Genomic DNA, 6115 nt, shown 5'->3' with positions numbered 1-6115 from the left:
TACCAACCCACTACCTCTGGGAGTCTGGGTTCGACTTCCGCTTGGGACAATGCTTTTTCAAACAACCGCGGACTACTTTTTTTCGCCGATAAAGGATAGTTTTGGACCATGACGGAGGCGCGCCGACTCAGCAGACCTTGAGGCCAAGGGAGGCGCGCCCGAGCGCCTCCAGGCGCGAGTGCCCGCGCCGACCGGCCGATGGTCTGCTAGTCGACTAAGTGCCGTCCGAGTTATGTACCGATAGGCACAGAATCGTAAATGATGTTGTGGGGACTGCGTTTGCCCCAACTGCCACTCACTGAACTGCACTAACATAGCCCGCCAGCCCCTCCCCCTTGTGCTTCAACAGTATGGGAAAGAGCAGTTCGCGTCCAAAACTCCATACCCAGAGAGAGAGAGAGAGAGAGAGAGAGAGATGTAGAATAATGTGTGTCTGCTAGCTAGACTGACCTTAATGCAAAGCTGCTGGCTTTCTGTCTGTGTCACAATGTCAATGCAGAGTGAACACACTCTTCTGTGCCTTATGAATGACTCAGGATTTAACACTCTGGTGTGCCTTATGAATCACTCCGTATTGTAGCGCTCAGAGGGGTGATCTTTATCAAAGCTCCCATCACAGCAAAATGTAGTGTCTGTGGAAAATAAAACATGTGAGGTCACAGGGTTACATCACTGTTCCCCTTGGCTTTATGGCATATATATTTGCAAGGCTAGGGCTGAGGTGAATGTCACAGTAAATGGCCGTATAGCCATTTACAGTGTGCGTGCATGTTTAAATAATGTATGGAGTCAAATTGATGACTTTACTTCATTGTGCAGCTCTAAGTAAGAGATGGAGAGGGAGAAGAGAGAGAGAGAGAGAGAGAGAGAGAGAGAGAGAGAGAGAGAGAGAGAGAGAGAGAGAGTAAACAACATCTCAGGACACCTACTGTGCAAGAAGAAGAGCAACAAAGCAACAACCATTAGACCTGCTATTGTTACTTTTGTGAAATGGAAATGGACAGAGCCACTCGTTGTTGAGCACTTGATCAATAGCCTAACACAAGACAAAGAAAGAGCACAATGGACAGCACAACAGATTCTGTACATTATGTCAGCATAGCAAATGTGGAGCGGTTCACACAAGTGTTGCTGATGACGATATTGTTGACAGTGTTTGCGTGTTGCGTGTGTTGTGTGTTGATGGCTATTTATATACAGTCAATGGTTGAAAGCCAGGTTGCTGAGACAGACTGGGCCGCTGCTGTCTGTCAGCACGGCTCACTCGGGGTGATAAGAGAAACAATAATGTGTCAGGGTGTGTGTGTGTGTGTGTGTGTGTGTGTGTGTGTGTGTGTGTGGGGGGGGGGGGGGGGGGGGGGGGTATGCAGCTGATGTAAGGATGGCTTACTGTTGGTGAGGGGAGACAAGGAGAGTGGAGGTGACACAGGATCTGTCAGAACACTGCATGTCTTCAGTTCAGTTCAGTTCAGTTCAGTTCAGTTCAGTTCAGTTCAGTTCAACTCAATTTAATTTAATTCCCGGTCAATGCAAAACAATGTAAGAAATAGACATTGAAACCAATAGCATTAAAGCAAAGAAGAAAAAAAGTACCAGGCAAATATGATGCAATCGCAATCAGTGGTCAGTACTGTTAGAGGCAGCAGAAATTCGTAAATCTATGCCTTAGTTATAGAATTATAATTCACTAGACAATTTAGACATAACCTCTCTAAGATAACTTTGGCAATTTGTGTATTCCTCACACAAACAAACACGCACCGCACGCACGCACGCACGCACGCACGCACGCACGCACGCACGCACGCACACACACACACACACACACACACACACACACACACACACACACACACACACACACACACACACACACCACCACACACACACACACACACACACACACACACACACACAGTACACACAGCACACACACGCACCATAAATGCTGCCATTAGTGCCAAATGCCTCCTGCAATATCCACCCACTCACCCACCCACAGTCAGCTGCCTGGTCCCACTTTAGGCCTGCTTACAAGGGGAGTGGAGCTTCCACAGCTGCCCCTGGGGATCCACAGAATTGAATCCCAGCCCACAGTACCATAAACAGGCCGCTTTGTACCTCTGTCAGTGGAGACCACATGGATCAGATGCAGTGCTTTGTTTACATCTGCCCATCCGACCCAGAGCACCACGGCCCGCTGGCTCTAGGATGACTCCTCTACCAAATGGATTATAACACTAGCTGGCAATGGAACGCTCTGAGAACAAAGACAATAGTGCAGAGGAAGCAAAACACATCATAGGCCATCTTATCTGATTTCACTGAAGGATAGGGAGAGCAAAAGGCTACGGTAGAGGAGTCAGAAAGTAAGAACAAGGGAAAACAGAACATCCGATTCCTGCACTGAGACACATAAGAGACATCTTCCTGGTTTTTACATTCTTGTTAAGGCACAAGAGTGAAGGCATGTGGGTGGAAGGTGGAAGTGGAGATGAGCGAGAGAGAGAGAGAGAGAGAGAGAGAGAGAGAGAGAGAGAGAGAGAGAGAGGGGGAGGGGGGTGGGGAGAGAGAGAGAGAGAGAGAGGGAGATGGAGATAGAGAAAGAGAGAGGGAGAGAGAGAGGAGGGAGGGAGAGAGGGAGAGAGGAGGGAGGGAGAGGGACTCTTCATCCATGAAAGGTGAAGACAGGAGCCAAGACTGACTGGAAGGGCTTGTTATAAAGAGACTGCCGAGGCAGAGAGTGCCTAAGGACACTGATCTTAGGTCATCTTCGCTTTTTTTCTCCATTTCCCAGTGTGGTTAGGGAAATTGTAGAGCAGAAGCAGATTCTTAGATCAGCGCCTGGAGGAAAGTTCCTGGAGGAACATACAGTTCCACAGTCTGTTCTTAGCAGGAGCGCAATTGAGGTTGGGGGGGGGGGGGGGGGCACACATACAAAGAATTTGCCCATACAAAGAATTTGAATTATCACCTGCTTCATGCTCTTCCTCAGAATAAGACAAGAACTAGAACTCTATTGACTGAGAACAAGAGAGTGAGAATGTGTACACATCTGTTGAGGAAGGGGAGAGGGAAGGGGAGCAGAGAGAGAGAGAGAGAGAGAGAGAGAGAGAGAGAGAGAGAGAGAGAGAGAAGACAACCCGACTAGGCAGGCGTCCTACTTTTCTAAATGCAGGGATACACATAGATAAGAAGGGCCTGTACCAGAGAGCCAAGCTGTAACAATAAACACAATACCAGGCCAGCATGCAGTGGCGTCTTAGAATATTCAAAACTGCAAGGACATATCGCGAGGATAAGGACAATAACATTGTGTCAAGATGACTCCTCACATAGCGTAGCACTACACAAGACAGCAAGGCCATACCTTAGTGAATATAAGACACGTTTTACTGAAATAAGTTAACATTTCACTCCTTGAAATAGCAATTACTGGATAGTTCTTAAATTCACAAACCTTTTATACTAACCCCATTGATGAGCCTACACACACATCTACATAATTTGCCATTCACAGTGAGCAAATTCATGTGGAATTTGTAAATGTACCAGAAGCAGTTATTCAAATGACAGATTGTTAAGTGTATTGAAAAGAAATCTGCTTTTAAAACAAACGAATAGACAACTCAATGACACTCAGAATAATTCCTAACTTGTTTCCACTTTGAATGCTAAAAAAGATATTGCTTATGCAATGGCTGTTTCAATAACTCATTCTTTCCACTTGACAAAGAAGGGCAAAACTTGCATAAATTAAGCCATGTGGGTGGACAGAGAGGTAGAGGAGAAATTAAGTAATCTGTAGAACCAAACGTCGGCCCTATATCAAAATCCAAAAAATCGAGCTGGAGGGACTGGTCTGGATACAGAGAAAAATCAAGCATCAGCGACATGACAAAGTCCCTTTTTTGAGAGCGCATCATTGACTGGGATCAAGAGGACTCTTTATTTCAGCTCTACATGACATTCAACTGGGCTCACAGGCAATCTCAGTCACACACATAACACCTATGAGCTCCATGCAGTGCAAACAAAGTTGATTACAGAATACGAGAAGGCGGTACAGAATGAGAGCAGTGTGTGCGCACTGCAGTGCTCCTAGGTCTTACAATGACAAATCAACTGTAACGGACGGCATTAGAGTCTAATTGAAAAGGAGAGGCAGTGGGGGCCGTAGTGCAGAGGATGCTGACTGAGGCCTTAAGCCCTCCGCTCAGCAGTCACTGCCGGATCTGAGTATCTTCTATTATTCTACAAATCTGTCTATGTCTGTCTGTCTGTCTGTCTGTCTGTCCTTCACATATCTCCAGACTCCAGAACTGTTCATCCGATCGACTTCACACTTAGTTGGTGTATTGCTGTGGACCTATAGCCTCGTTCCAAGCCTTTATACTCATCTCCGAGGAGAAAAGCATGGTCATGACCTAATGCAGAGAGTGTCTATAGAGGATATGCGTGTGACATCATCATCAAAACCAAAGTTTGCAGGAATGCCTACTGAGTGTCAAAAAAATACGTCTGGGCCTTGACAGCCCATGCATCCAAACAGAAAAGTCATATCTGATTGCATTAAACAACATTAAACAATGTTAACTCATTTTGCATGTTTCTTTGCCACTCGATTTGCCACTCGGTGCCATTCACTTTAAGCATGCGCATATCCTCTATTGGGGTGAGACTTCCGTCGCACGTATTTCACCTGGAAACGATATTTTCCCACCAATCACAACACTCGTTTCATTCACAGACAATGTGAACCAGATTTGTAAAGCTGCTAACATAATTTCCTTATGCGGTACAATATCTATCTATCTATCAATCTATCTATCTATCTATCTATCTATTCTATACATACATATACATATACACATACACATACATATACAATATATATATATATATATATATATATATATATAATATATATATAAATATATATATATATACATATACATATACATATATTATATATATATAATATATATATATATATATATACATACATATATACATATATACATATATATATACATTATATATATATATATATATATATATATATATATATATATATATACATGTACATATATACATATATATATATATATACATACTCTTTTTTTCCCCGAATGGGTTCCCATATCGTTGGTTGGTTAAAGGGTTCATTTATTATGTTATTAATTTATTTACGTTTTTCTGCGATTGTAGCTGTCAAGAAGCCGTGTTACAAATTGCAGCAACTGCTTCACGATTTATGCCCAATCCTGCCTTGCACGTTAAGCATGGAGAAATAAATAGCTGTGTATAAAAGCCATAATAAAGGTACAGATATCTTACTTGAAAGATATTTTACTCCAGTAAAACTAAAAAAATCACCCATAAGAAAATCACTTGGATCAAAATGTTTCAAGCAGCTCAGTCATATGTACTTAAGAAAATACCTTTTCATGGTACAAAGAAACAAAACAGACAGAAATGTTGTTTACTCATTATTTCTGAATAATGTAGCTTTCAAGTAGTTCAGCTTGACATTACACTATGTCATTACAGTATGATTCATTCATCCTCATTCATTCGTCCTGAGCTGAATGATGGTCTGATCATTAGATCATTATTAGAGCTTGTGCCCTTATCAGTTGGATGCTCAAAAACATTTAAAAAATAACCTTCACCTTGCCAGCCTGGCATGTTATCTCCTGGTTCTGTGTGGAAAAAGTAAAAAAAAAAAAAGAAGAAAAATATTTTCTTTTTAAAAAATATTTTTTTTATTAATTTTTTTGGTTGGAACTGAAAAACGGGAGGAATTGTTCCCGCTAGTGACATCACTAGCGGGACCAAATCAGTTTGGCCTGTTTTTAGACCAATTTACAGAAAACCCCAGATTTGCTGTGAAAGCCTGAGTGTTCAAACTGGGGTATTTTTGAGGATAGAAGAGAGGTAGGGGACACCAAAACACACAAAAAAGAAGAAAAAGTTCAAATTCATGGTGTAGACCCTTTAAAAAACCCAATAAACAGATTTAAAAAAAGAAAAAGAAATGATCCTTTCAAACATCAAAACGCATGAATGCAATATGAAGCAGGCCCCAATAACGCAATAAGTTACCATAATG

Source organism: Gymnoscopelus microlampas (genome assembly GCF_963454915.1).
Source record: "Gymnoscopelus microlampas genome assembly, chromosome: 1".
Lineage (NCBI taxonomy): Eukaryota > Metazoa > Chordata > Actinopteri > Myctophiformes > Myctophidae > Gymnoscopelus > Gymnoscopelus microlampas.
This window is presented reverse-complemented; position numbering follows the sequence as displayed.